The 18,458-nt window shown below is 40.0% G+C and overlaps 1 protein-coding gene across 2 annotated transcripts in view; it reads right to left on the reverse strand.

The window, feature by feature from the left end:
* Positions 1-18,080, reverse strand: part of LOC150086822 (uncharacterized) — a 221,285-nt gene extending 203,205 nt beyond the window's left edge. For both annotated transcript variants that reach the window (XM_090371597.1, XM_090371596.1), the window contains exon 1: positions 17,780-18,080. The gene's annotated coding sequence lies outside the window, so the exon portion shown is untranslated. The remainder of the gene's footprint in view (positions 1-17,779) is intronic.
* Positions 18,081-18,458: the final 378 nt, after the last annotated feature.

Raw genomic sequence — 18,458 nt, forward strand, 5'->3', positions numbered from 1 at the left:
CATTCTTTTATTCGCATTTTATGATAATCCCCTGGCATTGTCTGCCGTGAAGGGAATTTGTCACTTACCAATGTACACCTATATTTTAAATTTGGTAGGACAAATAAAGATTTATTTATCTGATACCTAGCTAGTGCAAATGACTGCTATTTCGACAAGAACTGACAACTACTCATATCTTTAAGAAAAATATATACATACAATGATAACCCAGTTTAATATAATATAATAAAATATATAATTAGCAGTAGCTTTCGATACTAACGAGTCTCTTTTTAAACTGATTTAAATACAATGGATAAGTGCAATGAGCTGAGAGTGAGGCACGTTATTCATTTTTCATTTTACTCATATCTTTAATTTTTACCACGTTTACTCATATCTTTCAGTTACCACCCGCGACCAATTTCGATTAAAATATTGATATATTCTCGCTCGACTTCGTCCTGCAATAAAATCGAAGTTAGCGATCAAGTAAAACTATGTGCATAATTCCTTAAACATTACCATAAAAACTAAGTTTCAATCCATTAAGAGGAAGGCAAACCAGATTAGAAAAGTGGAGTTAATGAAAACCAAAAAGATTTTAATTATGGATAAGTGGAAACAGGTAAACAGAAACTATGTAAAAACAGTAACTTACTAAAGCGTCATTAAAATGGATCCTCAGCATGATGTGTACTCTGTAACCACTAAATAAAATAAAATAACCTAAGAACAAAGTGATTAGATTATCCCAGGGAGGAGCGGAATTTCTTGGCCACTCCCCATTGGGGAAATTCTCCAGCTGTTAGAACTTTTTTTTTTTTAATCAAATATGTCAAACGCTAATAAATGAAATAAAAATAAATTTCCGTGTATTCTCGATAAAGCCAAGGCCAGAAGAGTTTACATATTCGTTATAACTGTATACATATTGAATTAATTATTGAGGGCAGCAAGATTTTCGGCTCTACAGTTCACGCCCGATCATGCATTTTTTGTGGCAGTGTACGGTGCCGCAACCTCCCCTTCAGGCATTTTTTGCTTCTAACGTTCCCAACTGATAATAGAGTAAGACTGAAGATTAAAATACTATGCCGGCATCATCATGGTTGGAACTTCTTGAAAAGCTGACTCCCAGAGTGCTTGGCCTTTGGCACTCGCACAGTGGCGCCTGCCCCTGTGACTTTTGATCCCTCCCCCATCCCCTATTTCTCCTTACTCGGGTGGACTGCCTTCTCTATCTGTCCACTTTAGCTTGTTCCTCAAATTCAGACCCCCCCTTTCTCTTGTTCCCCAGGCCTTCTCTTCTCTTCTCTTCTCTTCTCTTCTCTCTTTTTTTTTTTTTTTTACACTTGGTCTTCGTCCAGGACGCTCAGGCGACCCTGGCGGAGACCAGCCAGAGAATAAAGGGCAGCCTGGCTACCTCCTAGCGGTGTGTGCGGGCAATGTGAGGTCCCATCAGGGGCCCTGCGGCCAAATGCCATAACACCCAACAGAACCTAACGCAATATGTCATATACAACAGACAACACTTTTCTGGCATTTACAGTAGTTCTGTATTTCTTCACAGCGTACATATGGCGCAGATGTGAGAAATCAGGTGGCGCCTGACCCTAACACTATGCACACCATGTCGAGACCCACCAAATTAATTGTGGTATTAGAATTTTCTTATTCTAATGTCCTAAAACTGGCGATTCCAGTTTATTGTTTTATACATTATCACCGGTAAGAGAAATAAAACTGATTTATACTGTGAGTTGCATAGAATGCCGGCGGAAAACATGTTTTTAAACAATTTAAAATCACATTTCTATAATAAATAATAATAATAATCTGGTGTTACTCCTTAAGAACTAACGCTACCTCTGTAAGCCAAAATTAAACAGGTCCACCTCCAGATGGATGATGTCGAAAAGAAATAATATTCATACTGCATCGAGTGTGGCAGGACAGTCACTCGCGTTCAGGCCTTAGGCAGAGGTGTCAGTTCGAAATGTCGGAGACAGTCTCCCGAGGAAGACAGTGGAGCAAGTGGCGCTGTCCTTCCCATATGGCTACCACAAGAGAAGAGCAAGGCCATCCGGCCCCACCAAGTGGAAGTGCTTCCTGCACAACTGCACTAATGTGACGCCAACGAATGAAGTGGAGAATCGAAATGAATACATACAGCGAGAGCATACTACGAAATAACGAAACTAGAGACCGATATGACAATGTACAGGTCGAGACACATACCGAAGAACCGAAAAAAGAAGGAACGACAAGCATGGGAGAGATGACTTCAGCAGAAGATAGACGAATTAAGAGTAAAGATAGGCCAATTTATCCAGTAACAACGAGGTAATAAGAGCAAGAAATTTGGAAAAGTGAAGAGCATCTTCAAGAGAGACAGCGTCCACAGCAAAACACATGACCAAATATCACAGACTATGAGAATATGTACTTGGACACTGAAGCAGAACCTCCCCGCACTCAGCAAGAGACTACGCCGATACGACAGCCTCGACGAGGACCAAAGAGCCTTCTGCAAGAGTCTCGGAGAAGACGGGAAAGAGAGAAACGGACCACTCGAGCAGAAGATGATTGAGGAGTTCTGGGGCAACATATGGAGCAAAGAAGTAAGTCATAACAGCCGAGCCCCATGGATAGAACTATAATGGAAGAAAGCCAAGGCCATACAAGATGAATGAATGGGAGATTCGGGAGGAAGAAGTAAAACAATCGATCAGTAACTTGCACGACTGGCGAACCCCACGAATCGATAACATCCACAACTACTGGTACAAGAAGCTCACTTGCACACACAAGCACCTAGCAGAGCAGTTCACCCGAATGATAAGCCACCCAGAGGGATTTCCAAAGTTTCTCACTCAAGGAATCACACATCTGAAGTCTAAAGACCAAGATACAAGAAACACGGCGAAATAAAGGCCAATCACCTGTCTCCTAACGCTGTACAAGACCCCGACCAGCTGCATAACTACGAAGATATCTGACCACTTGGAGATACAGAATATAATAGCCGAACAACAGAAAGGATACAAGCGGATGAGAAAACGGATGTAAGGAGCAATTAATCAGAGATGCCACAGTAGAGCAAGCTTACAAGCAGCACTGCAAACTATACACAGCCTACATCGATTACCGCAAGGCCTTCGACTCCGTGCTCATAGCTGACTAACAGAGACTGAACGTCTACAAAGTCAATCCGACAGTGACAAACTTTCTAGAAGCAACGATGGCAAAATGGAGCACCACCATAAGGTCACGACATCGCAACCAGACCGAATCTCATCAGAAGAGGAATCTTTCAAGGAGATGCCCTGAGCCCACTGCTATTCTGTCTAGCATTCAACCCGTTGTCCACCATGTTAAACATAAGCAAGTATGAAAATAACCTCAAAGAAGGAAGGAAAAACCTGTACACCCTCACCCATCTGATGTACATGTATGACATCAAGCTCTACGCGGCAACCGAGAAGCAACTCCAGCAACTAATCCGGATCACCAAAGAATTTGGCAATGCTATTATGATGGAATTTGGTCTAGACAAATGCTATACCTACGGATTGCATCAGGAGAAATTAGTCGGCCAAAACTACAAGCAGTAGACTGGTAAATATATCGAAGCCATGACAGAGGAAGAGACCTACAAATACCTGAGGATGATGCAGGCTCAGCAGTTACAAAACAAGGAAATCAAGGCCTGCCTCACCGAAAAATACCACCAGAGACTCAGAAGCCTGCTGAAAGAAAAGCTAAACGGAGGTATCACAGTTAAAGTCATAAACACCTATGCGGTCTCAGTGCTAACATACGCCTTCGGGATCATAAAATGGACTAATACCGAGCTGGAGGATATCATGAGAAAGACAAGGACAATGATGACCAAGAGCTGCCAACACCACCCGAAGTCAGCAGTGAAGAGACTGTCAATAGCTCGGAAAGAGGGAGCAAGGGGCCTGATAGACCTCATCGAGCAACAGAAAACATCGATAGCTAACCTTTCGGATTACATCCAGAAAAACACAGCAGCACTCCTCCAGGCCATAAGGAAGACAGACAAGCGGCATACACCACTCAACCAACGCGAGGAATTCCCTCCTGCCCAGACGGCACAAACGGAATTAGAAAAATGGACAAAGAAGATACTCCATGGCAGACAATACGATGACCTCCATCATAGTGTGAATAGTGTTAGGGTCAGGCGCCACCTGTGATTTCTCACATCTCCGCCATATGTACGCTGTGAAGAAATACAGAAATACAGAAAAATGCCAGAAAAGTGTTGTCTGTTGTATATGAAATATTGCGTTAGGTTCTGTTGGGTGTCCTGGCATTTGGCTGCAGGGCCCCTGGTGGGACCTCACGTTGCCCGCACACACACACCGCTAGGAGGTAGTCAGGCTGCCCTTTATTCTCTGGCTGGTCTCCGCCAGGGTCGCCTGAGCGTCCTATTAAAAAAAAAAATTAAAAAAAAGGAAGAGAAGAGAAGGCATGGGGAAACAAGAGGAAGGGGTGTCTGAATGTAAGGAAAAAGCTAAAGTGGCCAGATAGAGAAGGCAGTCCACCCGAGTAGGGAGAAATAGGGGATGGGGGAGGGATCAAAAGTCACAGGGGCAGGCGCCACTGTGGAGTGCCAACGGCCAAGCACTCTATGGGAGTCAGCTTTCCAAGGAGTACCAACCATAATGATGCCAGAATAGTATTTTAATCTTCAATCTTACTCTTTTATCAGTTGGGAAAATGCTATCCGACCCGAGTTAGTGGGTCGGATAGCGCACTTGAGGGTCGTTGTTCTGAGCAGCTCTAAGTTCAGCAAATTTGCCCGTCTGATGGTAAAGACAGCTTGCGCGTAACTCTTTAAGGCTTTGTATGTTGTTTCATTCTGAAGCAGATATGTTTCATGGTTACGAGGGTTCCCCTGGATTTCAGTAAAAAATTTGAGCCTACAATCATAGTAAGCAGGGCACTCATACATGAGATGCCCCCACGACTCCTCTTCGCCACAGTGGCAGAATGAATTGCTTTCAATTCCCACTGCTGTCAGTTTCTGTTGAAAGGGCCCATGTCCTATGATCAGGAATGTAACTTGCAAACCAGGTAAAAAACAGGAAGGAGACTTTGCGAAAGTCATGTCAATGGATGGGAGGAATCTTCTGGTAATTTCTCCTTTGGGTGTGGTTTCTCATGAATGCTGCTCAAGTCCTTGAAGGTGCGTTTTCTTTCTTGTTTCAGGTCATTGGTAAGCTGCAGTTGAAGATTTAACAACCGTGTCGGAAATCCCTTCTTTAATCGATGGTAAAGGCCTCTTTTAATCACCTCAAGATAGAGTGGCAAACATCCAGTAATAACCTGTAGGGCAGGGGTGCTGACAATGCGACATGCCCTGCAGATAGACAACAGCATGAATCTTTGTATTGAGTCAAGTTTATGCTTGTTCTTTTCCAGGATGGCCTTTGTACACCAAACTGAGACTCCATAACACACAATTGGGAGAAACGCCGCTTTATAGATGAGAGACAAATCTTTATGCTTCAAGCCACAGTCCGCTCTGCTGACTCTTCTTATCATGGCCGTATTCTTTCGGATTTTTGTGGATAAGTACTTCAGATGAGAGTGAAAGGTAAGACCGGTGTCAATGTAGATTCCCAGGTATTTGACTTCTGTGTAGAGACGGATGGGGGGTGTTATTTAACTTCATTGTTGGAGGCCTGCGTATTTGTAGCTTGCTCTTGAGGAGAATCGATTTTGTTTTCTCACCAAAAATTTGAGAGGTTGTGGAGTGCTGTCCAGTTTTGGACCTTTTCCAGAGCTGTATTTGCTTTTGCTTCCAGTGCCGCTCTTGTGTCAGCTTGAACCACCAGGAGATCATCAGCGAAGTCTAAGGACCTGGCCCCACCTAGGTCAAACCCCAGGAACTCGTCCAGAACAATGGACCAGGGGAATGGCCCAAGGGCAGAGCCCTGGGGGCAACCCCAGTGAACGCATCTTGTGTTATTGTTATTTTTTGTTTTTTAGGAGCATTAGCAACTAAGGCTATATTGCTCCGGGAATATGCGGTGGTCATTCCCTGACCTTTCCGCATCTTCCGTATTTGGTGGTGACGGGATCGAACCCCGGTTTAATCAAGATGCGTGTGCTACGCACTGCTGCCCCTTCCCACCTGGCTACGGAGGCGCCAACGCATCTTGTGATAGTCTGGTATTTGTTTACAACTTCTCTGTTGGTGGGAGCTATTAGGTTAGCTAAGTTTGGTGAATCGGTTGCAGAGGTAATTAACTTTGCAAGAAGCATGACCTCCAGACTCGTTGATCATTTGTTGCAGAGGCTTTGTTTTTAAGTTTTCATAAACCTGTTGCCTGGATATTGTACGGGGAAAGCGAAGTTTATTTTTCAGCCATCTAAGAACCCAATACTCTAGAGCAAGGAATTTCTTGACGGTAACTTGAGGAGCACAAGATCAGATTTCGGAGGCATAAGACAGAGAAGAATGGAAAAAATGCATCTCTGAACATGGTTTATGATTGTTTTTCTATCTTGAATCGCTGCTGTTTCTTGCTTGATCAACCATTTTGCTTTTAATTTTTTTTTTTTTTTTTTTTTTTAGCAATATATACATAGTAAGATTAAATGAAAGATTTTTGTCAAAAACAACTCGTAGGTCTTTGTGAGCATATACGTTTGGAACTGAAACATCTGCAATTTTAATTTCTATGTGGTTTGGCTGTTTCTGTAAGGAATAAGTTATTTGAGCAGATTTGTTTGCATTTATAGTCATATTGAGATTCTTCAAATACTTGATAATTCCGCACATCTGTAAATTCGCATCATGGCTAACCTTGGAAATGTCATCACAGGATTTAGAAATATTTAACACAGCCTGTTGGCCAATACAAATTCTTCAGCGATTTTTTTTCCAGAAACACCATTTTCAAGTTAATGATAGTTAAAGTAAAATGTTTTCTTTTTATTTCACTTTTTAATCATTAAGAACCCATAATTATATAAGATATGTTAACTTATGTACATATATACGTATAAAGAAGTACGCAAATGAAGCGATATAAGCAACAGCATTCGTCCAAATCAGAGTCAACAACGATACTGAACAACACGCAAGACACGTAATATATGTTCCATCTCTCTCTCTCTCTCTCTCTCTCTCTCTCTACACAGTCAATTAGCGTGCAGTGAGAGTTACTCATCAGCCTTCCTAAATCCCGTGTGTCTTTCAAAGTACTTAACTGTGAACAGAATTTTCATATTTCGATCCGGATTAACTGTAACCGGATTAGCGAGGGTTTACTGTATTTTTTTTTATATCACCAATTGAGGTACACCACCATCCAAAAAGTACACTTGTCCTATACTTCAAGAACAACACATTTTTCTAAATTACGTACAGTAACTGAGAGACAAAATCAAAAGTTACTGCGATCTGCTCGCCCGTGATTGAGGAAGACAAATTCAACGCTCTCGATTTAATTTATTATAGTATCTTTATCGCGGTGGCTACATATGCTGCTAGCAACTGGTATAAACAAATAAACAGAAAAATCATCCAGCGCCACTTAAGATTCAATGCAACACAACGTTCTTTTCGCTACAACGAGATGTCCAGTATCAACATGAGTCCTGTAAGTTCTAACAAGGAAACTGTCTCAAGACCTGGAGGTCATTTTTAGAGAGTCCTTCTACCATCTCAGGAAAAATAAACACCCGATACCTAGGAATTCAAACCCACCTGAACACAGAAATCAGGTGCGAGAAGATGAGAATTTACAATGAACATACAAAAGTTATGGAAACCCAATGGACAAAATACACTAAACGGGCGACTATTAAACGCTTCGTTCCGGAAGGGTCACATTTGTTACCAAAGACACCTGATTTTTTCTTGGCTTGCATGTAATTTCCCTCTTAATGGCCAAGTTCCTTTAATAAAATGCTAAGGACACTTTGGAGTAGCGACCTTACCTAATTTCACACGCGAAGCAGAAGATCAGAAGCACATTCCTCATGAATGTCCCGTCTAGTCGCGATGTCATAATTCCCGGACTGGAGGAGTTTGATATCGCCATAAACATTAATGAAATATCATAAATAGCAGATAAGAAGAACGCATCCTGATTTGTGACTAGAGCCACTTCTCTGATGATGTGGTTGTCTCCAGGTATAAACAGGAAATTTATTTTATTTTAAATGTCTTCCCCCCTCCCACATAAGAAGTTTTTGCAAAAACGAGCTAGAAGACATATTACTGTAGTACCACAACCAAATCACTCTTAACACAAGGCTTGCCACCCCTGAACTGAACATATACCTTGTTGACTTCGGTTCTTCACCTACACCGAGGTGGGATATTGCTAACCTCTATAACACAGGGGTAGCAATATCCCCCACGTGTAGGTGAACAACACAAGAATCTCAGATGATGAATTCACCCTGCCAACGTAAGCGTTACGTCATTATCTTAAACTACTGACGGCAGAGGTAAGATGTGCTCTCTGCTGTGGGAATAACCTACTTTGCTTATCCCTATTACACAGAAGTATGATTCCATCATACCTGGTGACATTGGCAAATTACTATTTAATGTGGAATATATTCCTTGCTGACGGCGTTTATATACCTTCTTATACATCAGGGAATCACCAACAGCTAATCCCTATATCCTAAGATGTAAGAATTTATGCAACTGTTAACATACTGGCAAGCCCCTTCCCTTACTTTCACCTGATGTAGTTACCTCCATTGCCCACTGGGGATGCCTTCCCTTTTTCCCCCACACTTGTCTCCGCCCCCATTCTTGACTATCCATCCCGTGTACTCTCTCTACCTACACTTTTTTTTAAGGTCCTTGCTGCCGAAAGCTCAGGCAATTTGACGGCAGGGCCTGTCAGAAATTTGGGACTGCCTAGCTACCTTCCCAGAGGTTGGTGGCGGGCAACGTGGGAACCCATCAGAGGCCCCGCGGCGAAAAGCCAGATGTACAACACAACCTAGCACTACACTTCACAAACACGACTCACACCTTTGGCTCTTACAGAGTACTGTATCACCACACAGAGTAAATAGCGCAGATGTGAGAAACCACTGGACGCACCCCCCCACCCAAACACTAAGCCACTATCCTAACAAACCCTCTGCCAGTGTGGGAACCTGCGTGGAAACCAAGGTCGAGAAGATGACGCCCATTGGAATTGCACTACATCCAATGGGCGTGGCGATGGTACTTAATACCGACAGAGATGATCCAGGTCTGGCTACAGGTGCCAAGGGACGAGCACCAGGGGCAGTCATGCTTGAGTGCATGCCTCCTAGTGGCGATGAGGCTTTTTTCTTTTCTTTTTTTCCCCCCTATTAGTAGTAGTTCGTTTTTTTGGATATATGATATTGAGTGGAGATGGGCGCTTGCCCGGGTGTCACCATATATACATTAACATATGATGATGATGATGATGTGGAAACCGCCCAAGAAACACTATGTCCACTATGCTCTTCCCACTTCCAAGGGCTCTCACAAAAACTTGTTACTTCTTATGTTTAAGAATAAACTATGAGCAGACACAATTTGGCCTCAGTAGTCCTTGTGTCGTTAAGCCAAATAACAACAACTCATGTTTAAGAATAAGCCTCATTTTCGTTTCAGTTGTCGGAGTCTGGACCTTTCACGTCGTGGGTTTACACACGCTGATTCCTACAATCTGTGAAAGTGGGATACCAAGGAATACCCACTGCCCAGCATCCTTCCTCCTACAAGGCCCTCCTGTTTCCTTGCTCCGTTTCGCCTGGGGATGTCTCCTCTAATATCCTCCACTTTGCCGTCCCCCTGTTATCCAACTCTTACACTATACCCAAATTCCTTTTCCCTCACGTCACCTTCACTCTAGTGTTGGTAGCCTATAAGAGTCCTATTTATCAAGTATTCCTATCTTCTGTGCCTAGCCCAGCACAGAAGATAGGCACAGAAGATAGGAAACTGTGCCTAGCCCGGCTCCTCGTGCTATGGACAGGGAGGTCTCTTCCTGGTGACTGTGCCTCCCAGTAACTATGTGACCAGTCGAACGATCCAATACTCGCATAATCCACACAGAGTGGTTTTGGAACATTGTGCACCATCACAGAGTAAATTTGTGGGAAACCAAACAACCGCCTAACAAACACTATGTCTACTATGCTCTTCCTACTTACAAGCACTCTCACAAAAGCTTGTTACTTCTCATGTTTAAGAATAAGCCCCACCTTCGTGCGGTGCATTGGTAGTCTCCGGCACACCACCCGCAGGTTAAAGCCTCCAAGAAGAAATTCCAGCACTAAAGATCAAGCCAGGTACCTGGTGACGTGAAAGCTCAGCACAGCGAGTACAAAGACCTGAGGAAAAGATATATATAAGGCATACCAGTACCAGCAAGCGTAACTCGTAGTGCAATTCTGTCACGATTACAGGAAACACTGATCCCAGTGAAGAGGATGATCTACAGAAAGCTCCCAAGGGAAGAAATATTTACAAGAAGTGAAACAAGATTAGGAGCGGAAAGTTTCCGGTCATGACTTTCTGGAGGTGGAGACAGTCAAGAGGTTCTGCTACGTGCATCTGAGCCTTCATTCACAGCTACACAATACCTAGAGAATACTATCTGGAAAGAAGTATCCCCCTGGTAACATTGAAAACTACTATTCTCAGGCTCCTACCTAAAGGACATGACAAATCGCCTACAGATCCAAAGGCCTTTCTGCCTGTACTCGGAAAGATTCTGGAACGCCCCATCCTCTTTCTGGCCTTCACTAACTACCTCAGTGCCAACTTCCCCAAAACCGACAATTTGGATTGAAACAGGGACTCAGCACAGAGGATGCCATCCACAAAAATCAAAACAATTGCAGAAAATATCCCAAAGAACTATCTCCTTTCCATCTCTGCACTCTCTGAACAAGCCTGCAACCATGTCTGGTCGGAAAGCATCCTTCGGCGCTTCCGCTGGATTAAGACTCGCTCAACTTCTACAAGTTCGTCCGCATCTAACTTGCGGTCAGGACCGTCATCATTTGCACAAAGTTCCAGTCTGTTACTATGAACGTCACCACGAGTTTCCCTAAGGATCTGTCTTAAGGCCATTCATATGAACCATCGTCTTAAATGAATATCTCAACAGTGAGCTTGGCCTTGTGAATGCTGTAGCCTTCGCGAATGACCGAACGCCTCACGTGTTCAAGTGAGGCGTTCAGTCATTCGCGGTATCTTCAACTTGAATACCAATACGAACAACCAATTGTGTGTAGAACTGCGCTTTCTTATGGATGTTTCCGCACTACAGCGCAAAAATAAGCATTCAGCATTTTTCTATCAGCTGGGATGGGGGAGGGTGTTAAAAAAATAATTCATCAGTTTCGCTGTTCAGATACCTCACTTTTTCAACACGCAAATGTAATATGGGACAAAAAAAAAAAGAAAGAAGATATTCTATTTATTAATAAAACGCAAAGCAAAATTCTTTTTGAAATTTTTAAAATTCCATGGAGAAATTTGTTTAAAGCAAGAATTTAAAGCTGTTAAAAATTAGGGGGGGGGAGAATTTCAGTGTGTTCAAGTTCAACATCAAATCCATGCTTGTGAAATGATGGCTCCGTAAATAGGTAAATTGTAACGATTTCCTATTTAAAAAATTCACTTTTTCTTTGTTTTAAAATAAAATCTTTCAGCTTGTGTCAGTGGATCGAGTGAAAATACCTCACATTAGGGATACCCTTGAATCTTCGTACTGTAAATTTGTAATCATCGCTATATTTCTTCAAGACTGAATCAATATAAAAAGTATGTCTTCAAGGGTAGTCTATGACTCCCGTCACGTACTACAAATCTGGTTTGGATCGCAGTTTGCGTCTGTCCCTCCAAAAGTTACTGGAGGAACAGACATACAACAGTAGGATCTTAGGGCTACTTTCCATTTTTGGAGAGTATAATAAAGTAATAAAGACGGATTCATTAAAGATATGGTTATTTTGGGCAAAAATTACATGTTCTGTGAATGGATTCTATGGATTCCTCAAAAGTAATTAAACTACCGTTTTAGTGTTTATAGGGGCGGAGCACATAATATGGCCTATTCAAATAATGAATCTTCGTACTGTAGAAATGACGGCTCAGTAACGAGGTAAAGAAATAATTCATATGCAGCCAAGAATAGGGCTCTGCAGCAGCATTAAAGTCTGTAACAACTGTTTCTATGGAATTGTGGACTTTACGCTGGACTCAAGCATAGGGTTACCAGACGTCCTCGTTTTTAGGGCGTCCTCAGACGTCCTCGCGGATTTTATACTTGCATCATAGTTTTTTGTAATTTAAAAAAATTATCTCATCATAAAATGAATTTTCATTAAATATTTTGTGCGTTGCACCTTCGGTCAATACAACAGAATAAATAAAAACAACGCGCTAGTTGCATTAAGTGGATTGTATTATACCAAAATTACTAATTTAAAATCACTTATTATACTAATTTAAAATCGATGATGGTACATTATTTGACCAATTTATGAATTTTAAGGAATTCGTTTCTGAGAAAAAGAAAAATGAAAATTTATTAGCGCATAGAAAGAGGCCTGAATATTATAATCAATGCAAGAGTTCCGAGATATGTTCCGAGCTTTTAAAAATTGTTCAATAAATACGTTTTCTATTTTTGCCCAGAATGGAAACGTGGAGCGTGTATTTTCATTAATTAGCAATTTTTGGTGCAATATTAGAAAAAAAATGGAAACAAATACTGGGAATAGTATTTTGTTGGTTGCTTATAATTTGAAAATGGATTGAAAACTATTCTATAATTACTTTGTAATCCAAACTTACTGAAAATGATTTTGGCAGTAACGATAAATATGTATTGTAATTTTTTAGTAATAAATACAATTTTTAAAATGTCCTCGTTTATAAAACTAAAAATGTCCTAATTTTTTTTTTACTTTGTCCTCGCTTTTGAATTTCAGATCTGGTAACCCTGCTCAAGCACCATCGCCATTAACGCTCCGAACAATACGACTGAACTAAAGGTTATGCTTAACATTCTAACACTTAATAAAATTATTCATGATACGAGGCTTCTCCTAAAAATAGCAACGTTGAAAGATCTAATGGACACTTCGTTTTTCCGGACAAAAAACATGCTATCCCCGCCTGAATCCAACTCTCTCAGTCACGTTGTAAAAAAGGCTCATGTCATTGAAGGGATTCGAAAAACTTCATGTATTTTTCATCAGTTCCCGGGGAGGACGGTGTCTAAGCAACTATGTTACTCAAGAGGACCTTCAAACATTTGGAGGATAATTGAAATAGCTTGCTAGAGGTGGGTGCAGGTGTAGTTCTATTTGAAGAACTATACTCTTCCCTATGAACGTTAAAAGGACAGTTTAAATTCCGTTTGAGGAATCAATACTTTCCATTCACGGAACATGTAAATTTCGTCGCAAGTATCCTCCAAGATACTGGAAGGATATTCATTCCCACGCTCAAATATACCTGTGCACACCATCAGGACTACACAGACTTCTCTTCAGTTTCTCACACACCCAAACACTCTTAACAGCTCAGGAGACAAAAATTTATTTCAGAAGATGTATCTTTGATAAACACTACACATTTGAACTGCTCAAATCCCCGCACGATCGGTTTGCAATGCCTTAACAAACCATCCTATGCCTATATCTCTCTCTCTCTTCAGTAGTCAACGAGCGATATATACAGAAACTGGTTTCACTATAGGTGCTCATAGTCTATTAAAAAGTACGTATAACGAATCGTTATAGGTTACGTGCATCTTTCTGACTCGATAAGCAGGGTAAGGCAGTCGGACAAATGTCGGGTATATAATATAAAATGAAAGTGAAACCCGGGGCTTTTCGAAACCAGAGGAAACAATTATGCAATACCAATCTCGATTCCATAATTTAGTTTTCTCTGTATTTATCTAATCATATTTCAGTATTCCTCTAACCGTGTAGATGAGCGAGTCGTTTCTCTATCCCTGCTTTCGGCATATTCAGGCGTTAGTACTGTAAATACTGGGGATGCTGTCGTTGTCGTCGAGGATAAAAATTGGTTCGGCTTTGTCCTCATTCACAATAAATATTTATTTATATTTTTGATATTTTATTTTATTATATTAGTAAATATTAATTGAAACAGCAACAAAAATGCCTATTATTGCTGCTCAAATTCTGTAAAATATGCTAAGTAAAAAGTCAGAAGCAGGAAACTCAAATATAAGTAGAGTTAATGATGGATAGAAATCATAAAAATAATTGTCAATATGAACAACGAACAAAATAAAGTTAATCGGATAATAGAGACCATATGATTTAAATGGACAAGCATAAATATGCAAACAATTTAAAAATAACTAAATTTTAAATTTAATATTTTCTTGCGTAAAACAAGTAAATTTATAATACGTAATTCAAATTTTAACATACAGTGCACTCTCGATTATCCCGGTTGATGAAAGTTTGAAGAGGAAGCAAGGATAATCGATTATATACAAAACTGACAAAAAAAAAAAAAAAAAACCCGAAAATTGAGAACGTTTCACTTCTGTGCATCCGCCATTTGCCCATTCATTCCTCCATTCAGCGCACGGCAACAACACAATAGACACTGCTTCAGCCATTGACAACCAGCAAGCTTAAACTAAAATTCACTGCAAACGGATTAACATAATCAGCGATGACCAGTTCTGACACGTTGTTACCATGTGCGCCCCATTAACTTACGTGATTCGTTTAAGTTACATTAAGGTGCAAGCTCCAGAAAGTGGGCCACCTGCGTTGTACGTGACATTTCCACAGTATGTCACCTATACTGTGGAAGCAGACATGACCAGTTGTCACACAATAGAGTTAGAATGGTGTTGTGTACCTTTTCGAATATTTTTCTGGTGTCGGTATTTCTGAGGTACTGCTTCTGCATTGCTAACCTCTCACAAAAAGCAGCTTCACTAGAGGACGGACGATCTCGTAGAAAGTCATCTTTCATACTACTTGCTACTGTTTCACTTCCTTTAAACCCATCTGCACAACTGTAATATGCAAAACATGCCAGCAATGGCACAATTTCTTCCTCTGGTAAGGGCTGTGAAATGCTTTTATTTCTGCCATTCTCTTTCCTAAGTGGTGAACTATAAGCACACGATTTAACTTCAATGTGATCATTAGATAACATTCTAGAGGCTCTGAACAGGAATACTTTAATTATAAAGACCCTATATTTCATGCATAATTAGCTTTCAAGTTTTATTGGAAAAATCTGAAATTTTTGAAGAATTTTTTTTTTTTTTTTTTTAATAACACTAACCAACTACTTTAGGCGTGTCAGCATATATGCGTAAAGCGCCTATTGTCTTCACGATGTCCGTCCGTCCACGGGTAACTCCACTCGCAGTGGTTGGATTTTTGTGAAATTTTAAATTTAGCACTTAGAAGCATTTGCCAAGCTGTCTCAAATTTCATTAAAATCGACTAATAGAAACTGGTCAGTTCTTATTTCTATTTTTAATACATATCATAGCTATTCACATAACAGTATATCGTAGCTGAAGTAGTGGATGTTTGCTCATAAGCTCTTACTGGAGGAATGAATAGGCAATACGGAAGGTGTATAGAAACGAAACGTTCTCGGTATTCGATTCGCGCATAAAAGATGCTGATTTTATGCCAGAACACAACCACGAATTGTCATTGTCAAAAACAAACAATATGAAAATCACGTTGGAAGCAGGATAATTGCCAGTACACACTAAACGTAAATTACAAAATGGAACAATAGTGTCATTCATCCATTGATATACAGCAAGAGTCGCCAAATTGCGCCTCTTTATCTTTTAGCACACATGAAGCACAATTTGAAATGGAGTTAGAGAATTAGTTCGACGAATTTCTGCGGGCAAATATTTTCGAACATGAACTATATATTAAAAATAAATCAAGAAACCGTCTGAACGATGCGAGTCTCTCAGCATGTTTAAAGATGAAAATTACGGCATACTTCCCTGATGTTGAGTGACTCGCTCAAGAAGCAAAGCAGCAAAAGTCACATTAATTCGTACCTAATTGGATGTTTGTTGCGTTTTTTCGGTATCAATAAATAAATATAATTTATTAATAAAAAATGTTTTATAATAAAAAAATATATATTTTTAAAACACTTTCCGTCCACCACTCCTCCCAGCTTGAGCTGTGGTGCGGCTCTTCGGATTCTCTTTCTCTTTTTTTTTTTTTAAATTAGATCAAAAATGGCTCTCACTCAAAAAAGGTTGCCGACCCCTGATATACAGTAATTCATACGTTGCCTTAATGAGTAGAAGTCACTTTTTTTTTTTTTCAAATCCCATCATTGTATTAACGGAATTATATCGAATTGGTTATTTCGACTTCTGAATTAATTGTTTCCAGTCATGGGATTTATTATGCTCCCTCAAAAACGGAGAAAAAAATCTTCTGGTATAAGCACAATTTGCAGACAGCCATATATACGTATATAAACTAAGAAGGCCATTTTCACATTACATCTGTGGTTGTTGTAAGGAATGCGGCCATAAAAACAATCAGTTCTTATGATCATTGGCTAATCGCGCAAAATACAGAAATCAGTTCCAGCAAATAAAATATAGCGTAAGATTATAAATTAAAAACAAATAATAAAAAAAAATAACAAATCGGAAATACAGTAAAAAAAATTTACGATAAGATGCGCAAGAGGGGAAAGGAAAATATTCAAATTGTTGAAAGCTTGCTTGAAAAACACAAAAACAGACACACAAAAGATTCATGAAAATAATTTTGATAACTAAATAACTTTTAATGAGTCAAAAAAAAAAAAAAAAAAAAAAAAAAGAATAAAAGAGCAACACAAATGTCAAATTTACGAAATGTAACGATCAAATCGAAACTGGCTAAATAAAAAACGCGAATGATATTACATATTTGACAAATATTTAATAATATGAGAGCCCCTTTATAACATTGATTAATTAATATATCATTACGTATAAGTTTAATATTCAGAACATCACTAAGACTTTTATCTGAGATGCTAGAAAGTCCTTTATAATAATAATAAAAGTCAGCAATTAAAAGAAAAGAGGGAAGAAAAGAGAAACTATCCTCTCCACTTTAAGTGATGTGGAGAGAATGCAGATCGCAAAAAAATTTAAAAATCACGTGTAAATATTTTCGACACAGAATTAAATCACCATTACAGGAAAAGAGCCTTTCTTATTAAATTAATAGAATTTTGTTCATTTTATTCAGATCTTTAGCTTACTAAAAACGTTTTTTTTTTTTTTCTTCTTCTTCTTCTTCTCCAAAGAGCTCCTGTTGCACAGTTGACTTTATAAAGCGCATTCTCGCGTCTCATATGAAACATTACAGATGTTTCTTTATACGAAACGTTCATCATGAAAGTGTTACTAGAAATCCAGCTAATATTTATCTGCTTCGATGGTAGTTCTTCCATTGATGCTTTGTTCTATCTCAACACTATTACCATAATTGATATTATGAAAAGGCGTGATTGCCAAGATTCATTTTTAACCCTTGACCTGCGTTATTACGCACTTCCGTTTCATACCCAAGCACAAATCTGATTACGCTTCCGGTTGATAATCATTAGTATACCCTTAATTTTAATTACACAGAGAACACTTTATAGGCATAAATACTGTGAGACAGTATAACATGGCTATAGCATTAGATAAAGCTCTATTAACTTAATTGTTATGCAAATCAAGATACCTACCAGTCAATTTCGGATGGCCGAAAAAAGAGAAAGGAAGAGGAGTTCAAGCACGCTTGTATGCCCTGTAGATAAGTCCCCTCACGGAGCGGGGTGGTAAATGCAAAGAAGTTTTCGTTGTCTGTTCCCAGTAGCACTGAAAAGGGTTACTGTGGATTTCACCGTCGAGATGTTCAGGACCACACAACCTCCCACGTGAAGCAACTGGCCGATCAGGACTTATCGGTGCATTAAATATTAGTCACGAAACTACAGGGCTGTAGGCGACAGTCGGCCGCAATTCGTCCGCCGCGCTTCACGAGTGTTGGTCGTAATACCGCCCTCCTCCTACGCACCTTCTCGTGAAGCGAATGTCATCTACTCTCGCGGTGACGCAGACGTACACACTTATAAGAATTCCCTCCCCCACACACACATCACCCCCTCCAACAGTTAATACCGTTTTATTCCTGCTGTAACATGCAGTAACAAAGTTGGCAGTTCCTATATACTGCACTATTGATTCAGGTGAGAATGTGAGGTGAGGGAGCAGGGCAAAGATGACGCACACCTGGGCCATCAAAAGGTTACAAGTTTCAAAAAATACTCCACAATAAGAGGCAGCCACACTTTAGAAACTCTTTTCACTACATTCTAGATGAAAGAATAATTTCATAATTTGTAATAGAAGATCTGCATTAAA

Source organism: Mastigoproctus giganteus, chromosome 4, assembly GCF_048544385.1.
Source record: "Mastigoproctus giganteus isolate SK-2022 chromosome 4, ASM4854438v1, whole genome shotgun sequence".
Lineage (NCBI taxonomy): Eukaryota > Metazoa > Arthropoda > Arachnida > Uropygi > Thelyphonidae > Mastigoproctus > Mastigoproctus giganteus.